The sequence below is a fragment of the Arachis hypogaea genome, chromosome 5 (assembly GCF_003086295.3).
Source record: "Arachis hypogaea cultivar Tifrunner chromosome 5, arahy.Tifrunner.gnm2.J5K5, whole genome shotgun sequence".
NCBI lineage: Eukaryota > Viridiplantae > Streptophyta > Magnoliopsida > Fabales > Fabaceae > Arachis > Arachis hypogaea.
Window position 1 is genome coordinate 75700863 of NC_092040.1, and position 24692 is coordinate 75725554.

Consider the following 24692-nt stretch of genomic DNA (forward strand, 5'->3'; position numbering starts at 1 on the left):
AGTGATCATTGGCTTCGGTCCCAGAGAGGGAGCCAGAAGAACCAAGATGAAATTACAATAGTAAAAGGTCCTACTTATAGAAAACTAGTAGCCTAAGGTTTACAGAGATGAGTAAATGACATAAAAATCCACTTCCGGGCCCACTTGGTGTGTGCTTGGGCTGAGCAATGAAGCATTTTCGTGTAGAGACTTCTCTTGGAGTTAAACGCCAGCTTTTATGCCAGTTTGGGCGTTTAACTCCCATTTTGGTGCCAGTTCCAGCGTTTAACGCTGGGATTCCTGAGGGTGACTTTGAACGCCGGTTTGGGCCATCAAATCTTGGGCAAAGTATGGACTATCATATATTGCTGGAAAGCCCAGGATGTCTACCTTCCAACTCCGTTGAGAGCGCGCCAATTGGGCTTCTGTAGCTCCAGAAAATCCACTTCGAGTGCAGGGAGGTCAGAATCCAACAGCATCCGCAGTCCTTTTTGGTCTCTGAATCAGATTTTTGCTCAGGTCCCTCAATTTCAGCCAGAAAATACCTGAAATCACAGAAAAACACACAAACTCATAGTAAAGTCCAGAAAAGTGAATTTTAACTAAAAACTAATAAAAATATATTAAAAACTAACTATATCATATCAAAAACATACTAAAAACAATGCCAAAAAGCGTACAAATTATCCGCTCATCACAACACCAAACTTAAATTGTTGCTTGTCCTCAAGCAACTGAAAATCAAATAAGATAAAAAGAAGAGAATATACTATAACTCCAAATTATCAATGAAACTTAGCTCCAAATTAGATGAGCGGGACTAGTAGCTTTTTGCCTCCGAACAGTTTTGGCATCTCACTTTATCCTTTGAAATTCAGAATGATTGGCTTCTTTAGGAATCTCAGAATCCAGATAGTGTCATTGATTCTCCTAGTTAAGTATGATGATTCTTGAACATAGCTACTTATTGAGTCTTGGCCGTGGCCCAAAGCACTCTGTCTTCCAGTATTACCACCGGATACATACATGCCACAGACACATAATTGGGTGAACCTTTTCAGATTGTGACTCAGCTTTGCTAAAGTCCCCAATTAGAGGTGTCCAGGGTTCTTAAGCACACTCTTTTTACCTTGGATCACAACTTTATTTCTTTCTTTTCTCTCTCTCTCTTTTTTTTTCGTTTTCTTTTTTTTTCTTTTTTTTTTTTTGTATTCACTGCTTTTTCTTGCTTCAAGAATCATTTTTATGATTTTACAGATCCTCAGTAACATGTCTCCTTTTTCATCATTCTTTCAAGAGCCAACAATTTTAACATTCATGAACAACAAATTCAAAAGACATATGCACTGTTTAAGCATACATTCAGAAAACAAAAAGTATTGTCACCACATCAAACTAATTAAGCTAGTTTTAAAGATGAATTCGAAATCCTGTACTTCTTGTTCTTTTGTGATAAAAACAGTTTTCATTTAAGAAAGGTGATGGATTCATAGGACATTCATAACTTTAAGGCATAGACACTAAGACACTAATGATCATAAGACACAAACATAGATAAACATAAGCATGAAAATTCGAAAAACAAGAAAATAAAGAACAAGGAGATTAAAGAACGGGTCCACCTTAGTGATGGCGGCTTGTTCTTCCTCTTGAAGGTCTTATGGAGTGCTTGAGCTCCTCAATGTCTCTTCCTTGTCTTTGTTGCTCCTTTCTCATGATTCTTTGATCTTTTCTAATCTCATAGAGGAGGATGGAATGTTCTTGGTGCTCCACCCTTAGTTGTCCCATGTTGGAACTCAATTCTCCTAGGGAGGTGTTAATTTGCTCCCAATGGTCTTGTGGAGGAAAGTGTATCCCTTGAGGCATCTCAGGGATCCCATGATGAGAGGGGTCTCTTGTTTGCTCCATCCTTTTCTTAGTGATGGGCTTGAGGTCATGCCTTCTCAGTTGAACCGGCTTCCCTCTTGAATCTCTCTTTCATTAGGTGCCCTCTTCACAAATGTCTGTGAGGACTTGGTCCAACCTTTGATCAAAGTTGACCCTTTTTGAGTTTGAAAGGGACCTCATGGATCACCTTCTTCATGGCCACAACTTCATAGAAGTGGTCTTGATGCACCCTTGAGATGAATCTCTCCATCTCCCATGACTCGGAGGTGAAAGCTTTTGCTTTCCCTTTCCTCTTTCTTGAGGTTTCTCCGGCCTTGGATGCCATAAATGGTTATGAAAAAACAAAAGCAATGCTTTTACCACACCAAACTTAAAAGATTTGCTCGTCCTCGAGCAAAAGAAGAAAGAAGAGAGTAGAAGAAGAAGAAATGAGGAAGAAGGGAATGGCTTTGTGTTCGGCCAAAGGGGAGAGAAATGGTGTTTAGGAGGTGTGAAGATGAAGGAGTGAAGGAGGGTTTATATAGGAAAGGGGGAAGGGTTTTTGGGGAAGAGGTAGTGAGGTGATTGGTGAATGGGTGAAGAAGAAAGAGAGAGTGGTAGGGTAGGTAGGGATCCTGTGGGGTCCACAGATCCTGAGGTGTCAAGGAAAAGTCATCCCTGCACCAAATAGCAAGAAAAAACACGTTTTTAGCCATTTCTGGCGTTAAACGCCGGGCTGGTGCCCATTTCTGGCGTTTAACGCCAGGTTCTTGCCCTTCTCTGGCGTTTAACGCCAGTCTGGTGCCCCTTTCTGGCGTTAAACGCCCAGAATGGTGCCAGACTGGGCGTTAAACGCCCAACAGCTAACCTCACTAGCGTTTAAACGCCAGTAGGTGCGTCCTCCAGGGTGTGCTGTTTTTCTTCCTGTTTTTCATTCTGTTTTTGCTTTTTTCATTAATTTTGTGACTTCTCATGATCATCAACCTACAAAAAAGATAAAATAACAAAAGAAAATAGATAAAATATAACATTGGGTTGCCTCCCAACAAGCGCTTCTTTAATGTCAGTAGCTTGACAGAGGACTCTCATGGAGCCTCAGAATTGCTCAGAGCCATGTTGGAACCTCCCAACACCAAACTTAGAGTTTGAATGTGGGGGTTCAACACCAAACTTAGAGTTTGGTTGTGGCCTCCCAACACCAAACTTAGAGTTTGACTGTGGGGGCTCTGTTTGGCTCTGTTTTGAGAGAAGCTCTTCATGCTTCCTCTCCATGATGACAGAGGGATATCCTTGAGCCTTAAACACCAAGGGTTCTTCATTCACTTGAATGATCAATTCTCCTCTATCAGCATCAATCACAGCCTTTGCTGTGGCTAGGAAGGGTCTGCCAAGGATGATGGATTCATCCATGCACTTCCCAGTTTCTAGGACTATGAAATCAGTAGGGATGTAATGGTCTTCAACGTTAACCAGAACATCCTCTACAAGTCCATAGGCTTGTTTTCTTGAGTTGTCTGCCATCTCTAGTGAGATTTTTGCAGCTTGCACCTCAGAGATCCTTAACTTCTCCATTACAGAGAGGGGCATGAGGTTTACACTTGACCCTAAGTCACACAAGGCCTTCTTGAAGGTCATGGTGCCTATGGTACAAGGTATTGAAAACTTCCCAGGATCCTGTCTCTTTTGAGGCAGTTTCTGCCTAGACAAGTCATCCAGTTCTTTGGTGAGCAAAGGGGATTCATCCTCCCAAGTCTCATTTCCAAATAACTTGTCATTTAGCTTCATGATTGCTCCAAGGTATTTAGCAACTTGCTCTTCAGTGACATACTCATCCTCTTCAGAGGAAGAATACTCATCAGAGCTCATGAATGGCAGAAGTAAGTCCAATGGAATCTCTATGGTCTCAGTTTGAGCCTCAGATTCCCATGGTTCCTCATTGGGAAACTCATTGGAGGCCAGTGGACGTCCAGTGAGGCCTTCCTCAGTGGCGTTCACTGCCTCTTCTTCCTCCCAAAATTCGGCCATGTTGATGGCCTTGCACTCTCCTTTTGGATTTTCTTCTGTATTGCTTGGGAGAGTACTAGGAGGGAGTTCAGTAATTTTCTTGCTCAGCTGACCCACTTGTCCTTCCAAATTTCTGATGGAGGACCTTGTTTCAGTCATGAAACTTTGAGTGGTTTTGATTAGATCAGAGACCATGGTTGCTAAGTCAGAGGTATTCTGCTTAGAGCTCTCTGTCTGTTGCTGAGAAGATGATGGAAAAGGTTTGCTATTGCTAAACCTATTTCTTCCACCATTATTGTTGTTGAAACCTTGTTGAGGTCTCTGTTGATCCTTCCATGAGAAATTTGGATGATTTCTCCAAGAAGGATTATAGGTGTTTCCATAGGGTTCTCCCATGTAATTCACCTCTTCCATTGAAGGGTTCTCAGGATCATAGGCTTCTTCCTCAGATGAAGCCTCCTTAGTACTGCTTGGTGCATTTTGCATTCCAGACAGACTTTGAGAAATCATATTGACTTGTTGAGTCAATATTTTATTCTGAGCCAATATGGCATTCAGAGTTTCAATCTCAAGAACTCCTTTCTTCTGACTAGTCCCATTGTTCACAGGATTTCTTTCAGAAGTGTACATGAATTGGTTATTTGCAACCATTTCAATCAGTTCTTGAGCTTTAGTAGGCGTCTTCTTCAGATGAAGAGATCCTCCAGAAGAGCTATCCAAAGACATCTTGGACAGTTCAGAGAGACCATCATAGAAAATACCTATGATGCTCCATTCAGAAAGCATATCAGAAGGACACTTTTTGATTAATTGTTTGTATCTTTCCCAAGCTTCATAGAGGGATTCTCCTTCCTTCTGTCTGAAGGTTTGGACTTCCACTCTAAGCTTACTCAATTTTTGAGGTGTAAAAAACTTTGCCAAGAAGGCATTGACTAGCTTTTCCCAAGAGTCCAGGCTTTCTTTAGGTTGAGAGTCCAACCATGTTCTAGCTTTGTCTCTTACAGCAAAAGGGAATAGCATTAGTCTGTAGACCTCAGGGTCAACCCCATTAGTCTTAACAGTGTCACAGATTTGCAAGAACTCAGCTAAAAGCTGATGAGGATCTTCCAATGGAAGTCCATGAAACTTGCAATTCTGTTGCATTAGAGAAACTAATTGAGGCTTAAGCTCAAAGTTGTTTGCTCCAATGGCAGGGATAGAGATGCTTCTCCCATAGAAGTCGGGAGTAGGTGCAGTAAAGTCACCCAGCACCTTCCTTGCATTGTTGGCATTGTTGTTTTCAGCTGCCATGTGTTCTTCTTCCTTGAAGAATTCGTTTAGGTCCTCTACAAAGAGTTGTGCCTTAGCTTCTCTTAGCTTTCGTTTCAAGGTCCTTTCAGGTTCAGGATCAGCTTCAACAAGAATGCCTTTGTCCTTGTTCCTGCTCATATGAAAGAGAAGAAAACAAGAAAATATGGAATCCTTTATGTCACAGTATAGAGATTCCTTGAGGTGTCAGAAGAAAAGAAAAATAGAAGACAGAAGGAGAAGAATTCGAACTTAATTAGATGGAGTTCGAATTGTGCATTGAGAAGGAGTGGTACTCCAATAATAGAAGGATGTGAGAAGAAGGGAAGTAATTTTCGAAAATTAAGTAAAAGATTTTGAAAATATTTTTGAAAAACTTTAATTGATTTTCGAAAATTAAAAGTGGAAAAGAAATCAAGTGATTTTTGAAAAAGATTTTGAAATTAGAAATCAAAAAGATTTGATTGAAAACTATTTTGAAAAAGATGTGATTAAAAATATTTGATTGAAAAGTTATGGTTTTAAAAAGATATGATTGAAAAGATATGATTTGAAAATAATTTTAAAAAGATTTGATTTTAAAAATTAATGACTTGCCTAACAAGAAAAGATATGATTCAAACATTAAACCTTTCTCAACAGAAAAGGCAACATACTTAAAATGTTCAATCAAATCATTAATTGTTAGTAAGTATCTTTGAAAAAGGAAAGAAATTGATTTTGAAAACATTTGATTGAAAAGATTTGATTTGAAAAAGATTTGATTTTGAAAAACTTTGAAAACTTGAAAAAAAAATTGATTTGAAAACAAAATCCTCCCCCTTGTGCCATCCTGGCGTTAAACGCCCAGAATGGTGCACATTCTGGCGTTTAACGCCCAATGCACTACCTTTTTGGGCGTTAAACGCCCAACCAGGCACCCTGGCTGGCGTTTAAACGCCAGTCTGTCCTTCTTCACTGGGCGTTTTGAACGCCCAGCTTTTTCTGTATAATTCCTCTACTGTATGTTATGAGTCTTCAATTCTCTGTATTATTGACTTGAAAAGACACAAATTAAAAATATTTTTGGATTTTTAATAATAAGGAATAATCAAAATGCAACTAAAATCAAATAACAATGCATGCAAGACACCAAACTTAGCAGTTTGTATACTACTGACACTTAATAAAATGTGAATGCATATGAGACACATAAACACTCAAGTCAAGAGAATTAAAAATCATAGTAATAAAATCATCAAGAACAACTTGAAGATTAATGAAGACACATGCATGAATGCAAAAAGAGCAGAAACATGCAATTGACACTAAACTTAAGATGAGACTCTAAACAAGAAATATTTTTGGATTTTATGATTTTATACTTTTTTTGTGTTTTTTTCTTTTTTTTTCGAAAATTATGTAGAAAAAGAAAATAAAGGTATCAAAATTCTTAATGAGAATTCCAGGAATCATGCAATGTTAGTCTAAAGCTTTAGTCTAAAGAAATTAGACATGGCCGGCCAAGCTTCAGCAGGACATTGCATTCAAGAGCTAAATTGATGAAGATCAATCAGCTTTGGTGATGATAAGAACATCACCTTGAAACACTAGAATTCATTCTTAAGAACTCTGAAGAAAAAAATACCTAATCTAAGCAACAAGATGAACCGTCAGTTGTCCAAACTCAACAATCCCCGGCAACGGCGCCAAAAACTTGGTGCGTGAAATTGTGAACAATACTTTTCACAACTCTCATAATCCCCGGTCATGAACCCCAAAAACTTGGTGTTCAATACCATGGCATTACACAACTTCGCACAACTAACCAGCAAGTGCACTGGGTCGTCCAAGTAATAAACCTTACGCGAGTAAGGGTCGATCCCACGGAGATTGTTAGTATGAAGCAAGCTATGGTCATCTTGTAAATCTTAGTCAGGCAAACTCAAATGGATATGGTGATGAACGAAAATAACAATGAGATAAAGATAGAGATACTTATGTAATTCATTGGTAGGAACTTCAGATAAGCGCATGAAGATGCCTTCCCTTCCGTCTCTCTGCTTTCTTACTGTCTTCATCCAATCCTTCTTATTCCTTTCCATGGCAAGCTTGTGTAGGGTTTCACCATTGTCAGTGGCTACCTCCCATCCTCTCAGTGAAAACGATTGCATATGCTCTGTCACAGCACGCGGAATTCAGCTGTCGGTTCTCGGTCAGGCCGGAATAGAATCCATCGATTCTTTTGCGTCTGTCACTAACGCCCCGCCTGCTAGGAGTTTGAAGCACGTCACAGTCATTCAATCATTGAATCCTACTCAGAATACCACAGAAAAGGTTAGACCTTCCGGATTCTCTTGAATGCTGCCATCAGTTCTCGCCTATACCACGAAGATTCCGGTTAAAGAATCCAAGAGATATTCACCCAATCGAAGATAGAACGGAGGTGGTTGTCAGTCACACGTTCATAGGTGAGAATGATGATGAGTGTCACGGATCATCACATTCATCAAGTTGAAGAACAAGTGATATCTTAGAACAAGAACAAGCGGAATTGAATGGAAGAACAATAGTAATTGCATTAATACTCGAGGTACAGCAGAGCTCCACACCTTAATCTATGGTGTGTAGAAACTCCACCGTTGAAAATACATAAGAACAAGAGTGATCATTGGCTTCGGTCCCAGAGAGGGAGCCAGAAGAACCAAGATGAAATTACAACAGTAAAAGGTCCTACTTATAGAAAACTAGTAGCCTAAGGTTTACAGAGATGAGTAAATGACATAAAAATCCACTTCCGGGCCCACTTGGTGTGTGCTTGGGCTGAGCAATGAAGCATTTTCGTGTAGAGACTTCTCTTGGAGTTAAACGCCAGCTTTTATGCCAGTTTGGGCGTTTAACTCCCATTTTGGTGCCAGTTCCAGCGTTTAACGCTGGGATTCCTGAGGGTGACTTTGAACGCCGGTTTGGGCCATCAAATCTTGGGCAAAGTATGGACTATCATATATTGCTGGAAAGCCCAGGATGTCTACTTTCCAACGCCGTTTAGAGCGCGCCAATTGGGCTTCTGTAGCTCCAGAAAATCCACTTCGAGTGCACGGAGGTCAGAATCCAACAGCATCCGCAGTCCTTTTTGGTCTCTGAATCAGATTTTTGCTCAGGTCCCTCAATTTCAGCCAGAAAATACCTGAAATCACAGAAAAACACACAAACTCATAGTAAAGTCCAGAAAAGTGAATTTTAACTAAAAACTAATAAAAATATATTAAAAACTAACTATATCATATCAAAAACATACTAAAAACAATGCCAAAAAGTGTACAAATTATCCGCTCATCAGCCATCATGATCCATAGTATCATGATTGGGGAGGAAGTGGAAGTTTATGAGATCATACCTCTAGAACTCTATAAGGTGGCTGACAAGTCCTCCACTTTGGCAAGGTTAGCCTTTTCTCATCTCATTTGTCACCTATGCAGTTTAGCTGGAATTGTCATAGAGGAAGACATCCTCATTGAAGAGGACATCACTAAAAAGAGGATGGAGCAAATAAGAGAGCCCACCCATGGACCTCAACAAGAGCATAAGGAAGTTCCTCATCAAGAAATCCTTGAGATGCCTCAAGGGATGCATTTTTCTCCATTCAACTATTGGGAGCAACTCAACACCTCTTTGGAAGGCTTGAGTTACAACATGGACCAACTAAGGGTGGAGCACCAAGGGCACTCCATCATTCTCCATGAGATTAGAGAAGATCAAATAGCCATGAGGGATTTATTAGTATATTTTTATTAGTTTTTAAGCAAAATTCACATTTCTAGATTTTACTATGAGTTTGTGTGTTTTTCTGTGAATTCAGGTATTTTCTGGTTGAAATTGAGGGACCTGAGCAAAAATCTGATTCAGAGGCTGAAAAAGGACCGTAGATGCTATTGGATTCTGACCTCTTTGCACTCGAAATAGATTTTTTGGGGCTATAGGAGCCCAAATGGCATGCTCTCAATTGCGTTGGAAAGTAGATATTCTGGGCTTTCTAGCAATATATAATAGTCCATACTTTGTCCGAGTTTTGATGACGCTAACTGGCATTCAAACACCAACTTCCTGCCCTATTCTAGCGTTAAACGCCAGAAATAGGATAAAAGCTGGAGTTAAACGCCCAAACTAGCATAAAAGCTGGTGTTTAACTCCAAGAAAAGTCTCTACATGTGAAAGCTTCAATGCTCAGTCCAAGCACACACCAAGTGAGCCCGGAAGTGGATTTCTGCATCATTTACTTATTTCTGTAACCCACGTAACTAGTTTAGTATAAATAGGACTCTTTACTATTGTACTCATATCTTTGGACATTTAGTCCTTAGACCTAGGTCTTGGTTATTCTGGTTCCCCCTCTGGGGCCAAAACCAATGAACACCATTATCACTTATATATTTTCAACGGTGGAGTTTCTACACACCATAGATTAAGGTTTGGAGCTCTACTATTCCTCGAGTATTAATGCAAAGTATTATTGTTCTTCTATTCAATTCAAGCTTATTCTTAATCTAAGACATTCATTCGCACACAAGAACATGATGAATGTGATGATCAAGTGACACTCATCACCATTCTCACTTATGAACGCGTGCCTGACAAACACTTCCGTTCTACATGAAAACATGCTTGAATGCATATCTCTTGGATCTCTAATAAACGATTCACATCGTTTCCCCTCTGACAATGGGGCATCTGAATCTGAGATTAGAATCTTCATGGTATAGGCTAGAATCAATTGGCAGCATTCCTGAGATCCGAAAAGTCTAAACCTTGTCTGTGGTATTCCAAGTAGGATCTGGGAAGGGATGACTGTGACGAGCTTTAAACTCGTGACTGTTGGGCGCAGTGACAGTGCGCATAAGGATCATTGGATCTTATTCTGACACGATCGAGAACCGACAGCTGATTAGCCATGCGGTAGCTGTGCCTGGTATTTTTCATCCGAGACGAGAAATCCGATAGTTGATTAGCCGTACAGAAACTGTAGAGGACTATTTTCACTGAGAGGACGGGAGGTAGCCATTGACAACGGTGATCCCTGCATACAGCTTGCCATGGAAAGGAGTATGAATGATTGAATGAGGACAGTAGGAAAGCAGAGATTTAGAAGGAATAACGCATCTCCATATGCTTATCTGAAATTCCCACCAATGAATTACATAAGTATCTCTATCTTTATTTTATGTTTTATTTATCTTTTAGTTATCAAAACCCCATAACCATTTGAATCCGCCTGACTGAGATTTATAAGGTGACCATAGCTTGCTTCAAGCCAACAATCTCTGTAGGATCGACCCTTACTCACGTAAGGTATTACTTGGATGACCCAGTGCACTTGCTGGTTAGCTACGCGGAGTTGTGAAGAAAGTGTGTGAGATCACGATTTCGTGTACCACACACATATCTGGTTCTCTTCTTTTGTGTTTTTCTCTAATGATTTATTTATATTCAACTTTGAACTGTTTTCTCTAGACTTTTTTTTTGCCTTTATAAATAGTTTTTACATAACAATTATATGCACTCCCTATGCACCTCACCTCTGTGACGGGTTTATTTCTTCGTGCTTTAATGATTTTTTTATCTTATGAAATTGTTTTGGTTTCACACGATGAATTTGTTTTTTTGTTATTCAGAATTTTGAAGGCTTTATTTTTCACACCAATAGACAGTTATATGGATCTTCAACCAAGTAAGTAAACATTTATCCGCGTTTCATGTATGTATTATTTGATACCCCGTTTTATACTTGTTCTAATTTCAATCTAATTTGAAATAATTTTAAAGAACTGTCTCACCAATACTGAAAATATTCTGTCTTGGACACTATATATTTTTCTTTCTTTAACAGTAGCCTTCCTTTTAAAAAAGACATAATTTTTTTATTTTCATCATCATATTTCTAAAAAAATTAGAATATATAAAATATTAAATATGTAAAAGAAATTGTCCTCTCAATCATAAATATTACAAATCATAATAAACGCTACTTGATCAATTGAATTTTTTTACCGAAATAAAGATACAACTTAAAAACAAGTTCACAACAGTAGACTCACAAATGGTCAAATCAATTTTCATAAATATTTCAAAAGATGCCATAGAAATTAAAACACATCAACCGCATAGTAAATTTTCGGTCTTAAAAAATGATTTCACCAACAGCCATCAAACAACACAAAACCCAGAAAATATAACGATACTAACCTTCAACGAAGAGCATGACAATGCAGAGACAACGGCGATCGGTGATACGGCGGTGAGCGGTAATACGGCAGTGACCGGGAGAAGCGGTGGAGAGTGGCGAGACGGCAGTGACCGGGTGAGAAAGCAGCGAGCGGGGAGACGACAGCGAGCGACGAGACCAAGACTAGACTATGCCGACTAGCTCGAAGCCTCAAACAGACGACAACCACGAACGGTGGCTGTGAAGCCATTGAAGCAATTGGGTTTGGGGGCGGAGGTTTGGTTTTTCAACTCTGGAAAAGGGAGGGGATAAACCGCTATTTTACGGTTTATTTTGTATTGAATTGAGCGGATTTTATCAGTTATTCTCACACTTACGCATATAATTCGCATCTTTTACATTTTCCTTCCTAATTTTGTACTATGATTGAAAACATACTTCTTTGCCCTTAAATTTGCTAATTTTTATTCTCTCTTATTACCATTTGATGCCGTGATATGTGTGTTAAGTGATTTTAGGTTTTCTAGAGCAGGAATGGCTTAGAGAATGGAAAGGAAGTATAAAAAAGTGGAAGGAACACAAGAAATTGAAGAAATTCCTAAGCTGTCAATCTTGACCGCTTCATACTAAATCGACCATATCTTGAGCTGCAGAGGTCCAAATGAGGTGGTTCCAGTTGCGTTGGAAAGCTAATATCCCAAGCTTCAAAATGATATGCAATTCGCCATAGTTGCCATGCAGTTAAGCAACACGCATGCGTGGATCACGCGTACTCGTGACATTGTGAAAGTTCAGTGACGCGTACGCGTGACAAAGCCATGTGCTGCACGTATCAGAAAACGCTGAGGGTGATTCCTGGACTGCTTTGGACCAAGTTTTAGGCCTAAAAACACAGATTAAAGGCTGCAGAGTGGGAGAATCATGGATTCAACTTCTCATTCACATAATTTTAGGTTTAGATGTAGTTTTATAGAGAGAGAGGCTCTCTTATCTCTCTAGGTTTTAGGTTTTTAGTTTTGTTTCTTTTCAATTTCAGATTTCATCTTGCTTTAATTTAGTTTCTTTTCTACATTCTATTGTTCTAGTATTTCAGTTTATCTTCTGTGGTTGATTTCTTATTTTCCCAATTTAGTTTATGTACTCTTCAAGTTAGATTCAAGTTCCTATTAATGCAAGTTGATGTATTTTATGTTTATTGCTTCTTTCTTTATTATTTGTTATTGATTCCTTGCACTTGGTTGTTTAGATTTATTTTTTCTTGTTAGTTTTCTTTGTTTTATATTGTGCCTTCTAAGTGTTTGATAAAATGCTTGGGGGATTTCAAATTAGACTTTTATGTTCTTAACTTGGATTGATTATTTAGAAACGTTTGAGTTATCAAAAGTCTTTTGTTGATTGGTAATTGAGTCTTGCTAGTTTGCTTAGGTTTCACTAAATCTAGTCTTTGATTAGGACTTGTGAATCTAAGTTGATTTTGCTCACTTGACTTTCCTTCATTGTTAGAGGTTAACTAAGTACAAGCAAAAGGTAATTACCATCACAATTGATAATGATAATTAGGATAGGACTTCTAATTCTCTTTCCTTGCTAGGAGTTTTCTTAGTTATTGATTTATTTTCTTGCCATTTTATTTTCTTGTTTCTTATTACAAAATCCAAAAAGATACAATCTCATAACTAATAATAAATATACTTCCCTGTGATTCCTTGAGAGATGACCCGAGGTGCAAATACTTCGGTTTATTTTTATTGGGTTTGCGTTGTGACAAACAAATTAAATTTGATTGAGGTTGAATTTTTGGTTTAGAACTATACTTGCAACGCAATTATTTTTGTGAAAATCTTTACCGACAATTTTTTCCCCATCACTTTTTGGTGCCATTACCGAGGAATTGCAAATGTGTGCCTTATTATTGATTATTGTATATATTTTCTTTTTGATTGTTTGTTAGTTTTTGTTAGTTTTAGGACTTAGTTGCTTATTTTTCTTAGTTTTTGTTTTTATTTGCTATTATGAATTATCACCCATTTTGCTACGAGTGTGGTTACAATTATGTTGTAGGGGATGGAGGCTACAATGAAAATATGCATCAAGGATGGGAGAATCAAAGATGGGAGGAGCCACAAGGATTTGATCAACCCTCTTGGCAACAACCTCCACCAACATATTATGACCAAGTGCCATTCCAGGAAGCATACCAAGATAATGGCTATAGTGAGCACCCTTTTGATTATCAACGACCACCACCATACGCCTATGAACACCCTCCTCAACATAATTTTAAACCACTATACACACAAGCCCCTTACCACCAAACACCTCCATATGACCCTAACCCATATCCACCATACCAACCACCATACGAACCATACGAACCATACATAGAACCACCCCAATTCCAACACAATTATCCCCAAGAACCACCACCTCAATATACACTATCTCCATATCCTTATCAAGATGAACCACCTTCCTATCATGAGCTCTTTCTACCAACAAATGAATCCTCCTATTCACCCCAAGCTCCCATAAATGATACCTTTAATGTTATTCGCCAAAGGCAAAGAGAGCTTCAAACCACACTTAACTCTGCTCTTACCGGTCTCACCTCTACTCTCCAAGCTCTTATATCCCATGTGGATCCATCAATACAAGAGTAACATGATCAAAATTATGCTATTGACACAGAACAAGAGAGAAGGGATCGTCTTAGGGACTTAATGGATCGGGTTCACGCATCCATACTTCAAAAGAAGCAAAAGGAGGCCCAAAATGTGGAAGTAGAGACCCTTGAAAATGAAGGAGTAGTTGAAGAATTAGTGAAGGAAGACATCAAACAGGAGTTTGATTTTATATTAGAGCAAGTGGAGGAAGTCAAAATTATCAAAGAAGAAGAAGTGGTTGAACACTTAGGAGATACGGAGCCTCCATGGGAAACGCAAGTCATAGAGCATCCTTCCAAGACATTTGAATTTGATGTTGAGGAGGGTGTACAACCTCCAAGGCATATCATGGTTGAAGACTTAGAAAAGGTTGATCATGAGATGGATTCAATCATTGATGAATTCTTATCTACAATTGAATCCTCTCCCATTGGACTTGACATGGAGATCAAAGAGGAAGAGGTTGAAATTGAAGAAGCTTGCAAAGAGGTGGAAGTTGTCAAGAAAGAACACAAGGGAGTGGAGCTTGAAATCACCATGCCAAAGTTGTTGGAGACCTCTCCCCCTATGTCACCACCATCCTTCACAACATTCAAGTGGATAAAATTCATATTCCTTAGCTTTCTCATTCCACTTGAATACGGTTTGCTTGAGACCGATGGTCAACTTAGGAATATATGTGGCTTCAAGAGTAAAAGAGAGAGGGTTACTGGTTGGAAACGACAACCGAATCTCATTATGGTTGGACCATCAAGGTTGAATTGTAAAGGTTGGAGTCATGCTACATTGAATGGGTCTAGGAAGTTGTTTGGAGGCTTCATTGAGAATTCGTCTTGCTTACCACCCAAGTGGAGAAATGATGATCAACAAAAAGACGAGTGCAAAAGCAAGGTTTGGGACCCTGGAATTTATTCTAGCAATCAACACTCTTGGGACCTTGTCACTTGCTTTAACTTGCTTGAAGGCTTTATGCGCCTAGTTTGGGATCCTGGAGGCTATTGGAATCACAAACATTGGTGGGGATTCAAGGAATAGTTCAAGCATAAGCCACTATGACAAGGAGCTCACCAAATGTCCAACTTAAGGACTTTAACTAAAAGTGCTAGGTGGGAGACACCCCACCATGGTATGATCTTCCCTTTTTATTATTTTTATTTTATATATTAATGTTAATTTCTAGTTATGCATATTTAAGTTTAATTTTCTATATTTTTATAAAAAAAAGTGCATCCACACGTAAGTGTCTATGACACATACGCGTCGTATGCAGGTGTGCAAAAATAAAAAATTGGGGAGAGAGTTGTGCTGGAACTGCGCAGGAACGATGCCTCACGCACAAGCCAACCCACGCGTACGCGTGGGCGACGCGTACGAGTGGGGTGAAAATCGGCGTCAATGGGTGATTTGGCCGAGAGTTGTGCTGCCCAGGTGCTGGTATTGTGTGTTTAGCACAACCATTGGTCACGCGTACACGTGACCCACGCTTACGCGTCACTTCTTCATTCTGCAACCCACGCGTACGCGTGGGCGACGCCTACGCGTCGCATCTGCTTCCTGTTTTTCCATTTTTCCTCCTTTCTTGTCTCCTTTCTTATTCTTTCCTCTTTCCTTTCTCCTTCCTTTTCTTCTTCCTTTCTTACTTTCTTCTTTTTTCTCTCTTAAAAAAAATAATAATAATAAAATAAATAAATAAATAAATAATAAAATAAAATAAATAATAAAAAATAAAATATTAGAAAAATTAACTTTTTATTTTTCTCATATTTCATTTTCTTTTGTTTATTACATTTGCATACTTTTATTCATTGCATTTTAATTTTGTTCTTATAGCTTGTTCTTCTTTTTCTTTATAAGTTTCTTATTTTAATAATGGTGTTGAATTCTCTTACTTAATTGTTGAGAATTTCTTGGATTATTTTGGTGCTTCTTAACTTGTTTGCTATTTATTCCACATGCCCTTTGCCTATATTATTTTCTTACTTGCATGTTGTAGCTACTATGTAGTTGAGAACCTCATTATTATTTGGCATTAGCCCACCCATATTTTATTTGTTTACATATCTTTGTTTGTGGGTTACTCTTCTTCCTTTTTCTCTTCTTTCAGGATGGCCATCAAGAACGGAAATGAAAAACTTCTAAATGGGGCGAACAACAAGTCACTATGCACAAACTTTTGAAGGAACTCTGCACTTGTAGCAGCCCGTCCACTTGCACATCTTTGCATACACCGAGGACGGTGCAATCTTTAAGTGTAGGAAGGTCGATACCGACTTTCGTGGGTTATTTACTTTCTTTTCAACACCAATGTTTAGTTTTCTTTGTTAATGAGTTGATTGCATGATAGATTGCATGTGTGGTTAGTTGCTTGCATGTATGTACTGCGTGGTTGAAGTGACGGATTCTTTTTTAAGAAACTTTTTAAAGTATTTCACTAATTTGAATTAAAACTTTTTAATCTTGCTTGAAAAAATTTATTTTGGAACATGGTTTTAGAGCTCCAACACACAAAATCAGTGAGATTTTGAACCTATTTGATTAGTTTCATTTTATCAACCAATGTTTTATTTTGGTGTGTGTTGTTCCCTCTAAAATTGTGATATTTATCTTGCTTGATTCTATATTTTCTTTGTTTGATGTATGCATACACTTATGTGATTGAGGCATTCTTTTACTAAACTTACATACCCATATGGCCTTATCCTTTTCATTATCCTTTGCAAACCAATGTTGAGCCTTTTAACCCCATTTATTATTTATTTTAGCTCATCACTAACTCTAAGCAGAAAACAATAATGTCCTTAATTTGAATCCTTGGTTAGCTTAGACTAGTGAGAGTATTCATGATTTAAGTGTGGGAAATTTGGGTTTGGTAACATTTGGTTTGGGAATTTAGTATGTTAGACTTTTTTTTGTGAAAATGTGAAAAGAATGTTGAGGACATGTTCATGCATTCAAGACCTTAATAATATGCATTGAGAAAAAAAACAAATGAAAAGAAAAATAAAAAGAAAAAAAGAGAAAAAGAAAAGAAAAAGAGCAAATAATAAAAGGGAACAAAACGCCCCAAAGTAAATGGTGATAGCAATGCATATGAGTTTTATTCAAATTCGTGATGCATGAATATGTGGCAAAGATAGTTAATGGGTAGTTAGATTTTATATTGTGATTACATGGGTTGTCTTATGTTAGGTGGGAAGTTTGGGTTAATCAAGGATTCAGATTTTAGTCCACTTGACCAAATACAATCCTACCTTGACCTTAACCCCATTATAACCCTCAAAAGACCTCTTGATTTGTGTATTGGTGCATTTAATTTTTGTTGATTGTTAGATGAAGAGCAAGCCTTAGAAAGCAAGATTAGTAGAGAATTGAGAGAATCGAACTTTAAACAACTGAGCGATTAGAGTGTATACACTTCTGGTGAGGGTTCGATACTTGATTCTTTGTTCCCGCCTTTCATGAGCTATCTTCTTCTTGCAAGTCTATTTGTACTTTATTTTTTATGATTTGAATTAGTGAAATCCTGTTCATATTTGTTCTTGAAAGGTTCATCTATTTTTAACTAAGTAAGTAAAAGCATTTTGCATTTAGTTGCATTGATATAGATAGTTTGCATTTTATAAATTCTACCATTTCTCCTCCCTCTCTTATAGTTTCTCTTGAGTTTAGCATGAGGACGTGCTAATATTTAAGTGTGGGGAGATTGATAAACTGTTATTTTACGGTTTATTTTGTATTGAATTGAGCAGATTTTATCAATTAACATGCTTCTTTGCTCTTAAATTTGCTAATTTTAATTTTCTCTTATTACCATTCGATGCTGTGATATGTGTGCTAAGTGATTTCAGGTTTTCTAGGGCAGGAATGGCTTAGAGAATGAAAAGGAGGCAAATAAAAGTGGAAGGAATACAAGAAATTGAAGAAATTGCTAAGCTGTCAATCCTGACCTCTTCGTACTAAATCGACCATAACTTGAGCTATAGAGGTTCGAATGAGGCGGTTCTAGTTGCGTTGGAAAGCTAACATTCGGGGCTTCAAATGATATACAATTTGCCATAGTTGCCATGCAGTTAGGCAATGCACACACATGGATCACGCATGCGCATAACCTTGCGAAAGTTCAGCAACGCGTATGCGTGACAGAGCCACGTACTGCACGTATCAGAAAACACTGGGGACAATTTATGGGCTGTTTTAGACCTAGTTTTAGGCCCGAAACCGCAGATTAGAGACTGCAGATTAGAGACTGCAGAGTGGAAGAATCATGGATTCAACTTCTCACTCACATAATTTTACGTTTAGATGTAGTTTTCTAGAGAGAGAGGCTCTCTCCTCTCTCTAGGTTTTAAGGTTTTAGTTTTATTTCTTTTCAATTTCAGATTTTATCTTGCTTTAATTTAGTTTCTATTCTACATTCTATTGTTTTAGTATTTCAGTTTATCTTCTTTTGTTGATTTCTTATTTTCCCAATTTAGTTTATGTACTCTTCATGTTAGATTCAAGTTCCTATTAATGCAAGTTGAGGTATTTTATGTTTATTGCTTCTTTCTTTATTTGTTGTTATTGATTCCTTGCACTTGGTTGTTTAGATTTATTTTTCCTTGTTAGTTTTCTATGTTTCATTTTGTGCCTTCCAAGTGTTTGATAAAATGCTTGGAAGGGTTTCAAATTAGACTTTTATGTTCTTAACTTGGATTGATTATTTAGAGACTCTTGAGTTATCAAAAGTCTTTTGTTGATTGGTAATTGAGTCTTGCTAGTTGGCTTAGGCTTCACTAAATCTAGTCTTTGATTTGGACTTGTGAACCTAAGTTGATTTTACTCACTTGACTTTCCTTCATTGTTAGAGGTCAACTAAATGCAAGCAAAAGACAATTACCATCACAATTGATAATGATAATTAGGATAGGACTTCTAATTCTCTTTCCTTGTTAGGAGTTTTCTTAGTTATTGATTTATTTTCTTGCCATTTTATTTTCTTGTTTCTTATTACAAAATCCAAAAAGATACAATCTCATAACTAATAATAAATACACTTCTCTGCGATTCTTTGAGAGACGACATGAGGTTTAAATATTTTGGTTTATTTTTATTGGGTTTGCATTGTGACAAACAAATTAAATTTGATTGAGGTTGAATTATCGGTTTAGAACTATACTTGCAACGCGATTATTTTTGTGAAAATCTTTACCAACGATTTTTTCCCATCAGGAGGTCTTGTGGGTGATGAGACCATATTTGAAAAAAATTCACGAAAGGAAGGGATTTTGGGGGAAGGAGGGAAGCGCTAGGATTTTGGGTTTTATTTTTTTTTGTTATTTTATTAGTAAGTGTATTTATTGTGCTATCGGCTATATTTTTATTATATTACCATTTTTTAAGCAGCACGATATTTTTTAAGTTATATAGTATAATTAAATCTTTACCGAACAAATTAATTGGAATAGACGTTATATATAATGATAGAGATGAATAATAATTATTTTATGTTATTTATCGCATGTTAAATTATATTTAAAAATGGTATAGAATTAGAAAATATATAATTTCAGATAATAAAATAATAATTGAAAAATTCAAATGATACCATTTTAGATATTGTATTCTAAATTGGGTAGTAGCTGATTGTAAAATAATATTTATTGATTTAAAATTATAGTTTTTTTCAAAATAAAAATAGAAATATTATGTTTTGAATTTAATTACTATAATTTAAAATATGAATAGAACAGTTCTAATAATACGTTAATTTTGAAAGATGTATGTATTTATGTATAAAAAAGTTTCATTTATTATTTTGGAAATATTGCTATTGGTCTATTGGTTTTTCTCCACAATCAGGGTTGAACATGTCAGCGGAAGGTGACATTGGAGATTTACAGTTGACAAGGAAGGATGATATAGAAGACCCCACAGAAAATGTTTCAGAGAATATCGACAATATTGCGTAATTCTTATATGAAGAATTTTAGCATAATTTAAAAAGAATCTTTGTCTCACGAACTAAGTTAAATAAACTGAACGTTGTACGTTGTTTTCTTTGGTTACAAAAAAGTTGGTGTATTTTCGATTTGTAGTTAAGTATTTATTGTATTGTGAATTTTCATGAGTAAAAGCAGATTTTCCGTTTCTTTCAACGGTTTATTTTGTCATAAGTTAGTTTACGTTAAATTTTTAATGTTGGTTCAGTTGTTGTTGTTCTTAATGTTGCAGTTTTGATAATATTGATATCTAATATTCAATATCAATTCCAATAGTGTTACATTTTTAAAATATTAGTGAACATAACATGATGGTGAAACAGGACAAATTAAATAAAAACTGAAGACGTTTCATCATCTTCTGCAAGCACAACATTCGCTACAGAGCTTCTGTCTAAGAAATTTGCCGAAACTACCAACAAGGGAGATGGTAATTGTCGATAATTTGCGTTTAGTTTTAAAATTGTCTTAGCATATTGTCGTCCATTTTTTTATAAGTTAGTATCTAATAACATAGGAGTTCTCAGTTTCTTCTGGGTATACTTATTTTATTGTATGCATGTTGATATTTTCAGTATTACCTGAATATTCTGGAGAAACAGTTCCTGACAGTCTAGATAGGGAAGAGTCTGATTCAGAAGATAATTTAGATGATATCTCCTGTGTTGGAATTGACAGATCCATGCAGTTTGATCTCAATAAGGTTTCGGAAGAAGACAATGAAACCTTAGAAGACCAAAAAAGAGAAGATGATATACATGTTAAGAAAAGGTGCTTTAATCTGAACTAAAAGCCATAATATGGAGATAAAATATCAGATCCTGTAAAACATGAAGCCCATAGATTCTTGACAGAGTATTTTTTGCCAGATCAATACGATGTTGAAGAGAAATTTCGATCTTTTATTATAAGAGTTAGGTTGATTCCCTTAATTTAATGATTTGGGTCGTAGTTTTACATGTTTATCTACTTTTAGAGTTTTTTGATTTTGGTATAGTAAAGGATAACTTCAAAGAGGAGTAACTTTAATTTATGCTCGTTAGAACTTTATTTTCTTATTTTATATTTATATTTGAATGTAAATTTAAGTGACAATAAAGTAAAAGAAAAAATTTTATTGGGAGTCACTACAAGAAAATGAAACATTGGTAATAAAAACTTTGTAACAAATTTAAAATTGTTACAAAAATTTATTTTTTTAAACAAAAATTAGTAATTGTTACATAATAATAATATTTTGTAACAACAATATAATTTGTTACAAAATATTTTGTTATTTTGTAACGACTTAATTTTTTTGTTACAAATTATATTGTCTTTTGTAACGAATTAGTGTTTTGTTGCAAAATTTTATAATATTTTGTAATAAAATATGAAGTTGTTGCAAAAGTTCAAAATATTTTGTAACAAAATATCTATTTGTTTCAAAAACTCTAATTATTTTGTAACAAAAAATTAATTTGTCACAAAATTCAATATTATTTGTAACAAGTTATTTGTTTGTCACAAAATACAAGAAATTTTGTAACTAAAAAAAATATTTTAAAATATTAAAATCTTTAAGATAATTTATTTTGGTTCAAAACTTTAATTTTTTAAAATATTATTTGTATTAATTAATTATTTTTTGTAAAATTTAAAGATTAAATGATTAATTTTTAAATAGTATATATTATTTTATATTTTTTATAAAATTAATATATAATTTTTACTAATAATCAAGTCTTAAATGTTGACTAAAAAATAATTTTTTAAATTAAAAAAATTAATTATTAAACATAAATAAAAGTAGTTAAAATTTAAAAATAAAAACAAATGTAAAAAATAAAAAGCCTAATTCTAACCCTCACTAATAAAAAATAACCTAATTTATACACACTCTCAAAACTCTAACCCATATCCTCACCATTTTTCCTAATGTAATTTTATTATAATTTAATATTATACAAGATAGAAACTAAAATTCAATAACAAAAGAATTATATAATTTAATTTAAGTAATTTTTATTATGAATAAATTATAGTTTATTTTATTAATTTAAATTCTTTATTTTTATAAATTAATATAAAATAATTAAATTAATTTTATGAATATTTAGAATTAAATTAACTAATATTTTTGTGAATTTTATTTAATTTAAAATTAAATTTTTGATAATAAAAAATAATAAAGAGTTAAATAATTTAAATTAAATAATTAATGTTTTAGATTTAAATTATACTTTATAAAATATAATTAATATATTTATTTTATAATTTAAATTAAAAATAATTATTAAAACTGAACAATATAGTAATAAATTATATTCTTAAATATTTTTAATAAAATACATTTAATTTTAAAATTATTATTCTATCATTCAATTTTATTAAGATATCTATTTTATCCATTTTTTTATAAAAATCTAACCATAAATTCCCAAATAAAAATTTTTAATTTTCAACTACATACCTAACCCTTTCCCCCCTTTCCCCTTTAACCTAACACACATACAAACACAACATAGAAAACAGAGGAAAGGGAGACGGCTTCGAGGAATAGCTGTGCCAGGAGAAGGAAGAGAGGAGAAGGGGGGATGCCGCTGACGGAAAAGGGGACTGATGCTGCCATCACAAGCCTCGCCATTGCCGTTGATTTCGCCGGGAGAAGATGCATGGAGAGAAGAGCCGTGGGTCAGGCCAGAGATCGCCGAGGGAGAGAGAACTGTCGTCGCGCCTGCTGCAGGTTCGCCATCATCGCCATCGTGGAGCCACGAGGAGGCTGTCACCGGTGAGAGCTCGCGAAGGGAGAGAAGGATCCCGCAAACGTAAATCACTGTCCCTCTGAACTCTGAAGCCAAGTTCAAACTCACCCAACCAAAACCCTAAGTTTTTCCTGTAGTGGTTCTGCCGCAGTGCCGCCGCCGTTTGTGCTATCGGCGCCTCCACGTTCTCTCTTATAACCTAGGCCTTCTCTTGTAGCTCGGCGTCCTCCTTTCCCCTATCCTTGTTCTTTCTGGCTTCTCTCAAACTTGGTGCAGCTCGCCGCTGTGTCGCCACTCGCTTCTCATCGGTCGCCGTCCATGTCTCTTTCGAAGGTTAATGGCATTGCTTTCACTTATTCGGTTCTTCTCTTCCTTTTATGCTCTGTTGCTGATTTTTAAATGTGAAATTGTGAATGGATTAATGGAAAATCAAATAATTGATTTTGTGTTGTTGCTTTTTTTTAATTCCATAAATTTTTGTTGAAATTTTATTGCTGCTGGTAGAAATGGAAAATCAAATAATTATTGAATTTTTTGTTTATCTTTATTGATTTCTGGTTTAGTGTGATTAGGGATTATTTGTTGCTGTTTTGTAATAATTATTGCTGAATGCTAAAAATGTAAATCAAATCAAATGTTGTTTGTTGCTGAATGATAATTTTTGTTGCTGAATGCTGAATGCTATTGGTAGTATTAATTTTGTGCTGTTATTGATTTTCTAGTTGTGCTGCTACTGTGGATTCTGAGATCTGGTGTGCGGTTGAGTATTTTGTGGTTCTGCTATGTTGATCATCTTTCTCATTTGTCAATGTTTACTCTTCACTTGCATTATGTTCATCATCCTTCTTAATTGTCAATGTTCTTTATTAGAACTGAGAAGAAAAATGGCAATCTGAACCAGCAAAAGAATTTTCGCAACGTCAGCGCTTGCTCACAATTGCAGGAACAAGAAAACTAACTCTTTTTCTCCCTTCTAGTACCTCTTCATGTTTCCTTCTATTTCTGCACTCGTTCATTGTATAGTAAGTAAAATCTTTGGATTACTGGCATAATTGAATTGGAGATTTAAGAGAGATAGTTGATTTCTTAATACTGAAAATTTACCTTTAGTTTTGATCTACTTGTTTTGTTTAGTAGGAACTAATAGAATCTCTTCATGGCTTTATCATTGTTGTTTTTTAAGTTATACTAGTTTTTTGTATGAGAATTAAAACTAGCTAGTCTGTGTAAGACCCAGAATCTTTGAAAAGTCTTATTATGAGCAAGTCTCAAATCCTACATTTATTTATAGCCTTAATTTCAGAGATTATTTTATTATAGATAATTAAGGCAAGTTTTGATTTATTGGATTTGAGATAAGTTATGATTATTATCCAATTTTATAGTTATTGGATTATTTTCTATATTTAAAGTATAAAGTTGATAGTTATGAAATAATAAGGATTTTATATGATTTGGATTTGATAAGTAATATTTTAAATATTATTACTGCTATTTTGAAAAATGAAGAAATTAAGTATATTATTTCTAATTTTTGGATTTGAACATTTTATTGAAAATAAAGTGTGAAATTGATGAGCAAATAGTATTTTTATACATTATTATTGTTGGATTAGAATTTAATTCTAATTACTATATTATCCCTATTTTTAAGTGAAATTACCAATTTACCCCTAACCTTAATTTTCAAAATAAGGAAACCCTAACCCAGTAACCCGTTACCATAACCCGGTTCACTCCACCCACGCTTAACAGCAGCAGCTGCTGCCCTCTAACCTAAAAACACACATAGCCGCAACCTTCCCCAATTCAACCAGCAGCAGCAGGTGCGAAAATGGAAGAAAGAAAGAAATAGAGAGGGAAGGGAGAAACGGATCCGGGGAGGAGAAGAAGGAGAGGAGGGGAGAAAAGAGACTGCGCCGCGCGCTGGGCTTCTCCGCCATCGCGCCGTCGCCTGGCCGAGGAGAGA

The 24692-nt window shown here is 35.7% G+C and overlaps 1 non-coding gene across 1 annotated transcript; it reads left to right on the forward strand.

The window, feature by feature from the left end:
• The first annotated feature begins 4629 nt into the window (after window positions 1–4629).
• On the forward strand, window positions 4630–4737 carry LOC112804714 (small nucleolar RNA R71). The gene has a single exon (XR_003203331.1). It is a non-coding gene; the product is annotated as a small nucleolar RNA R71 (small nucleolar RNA).
• The last annotated feature ends 19955 nt before the right edge of the window (window positions 4738–24692 follow it).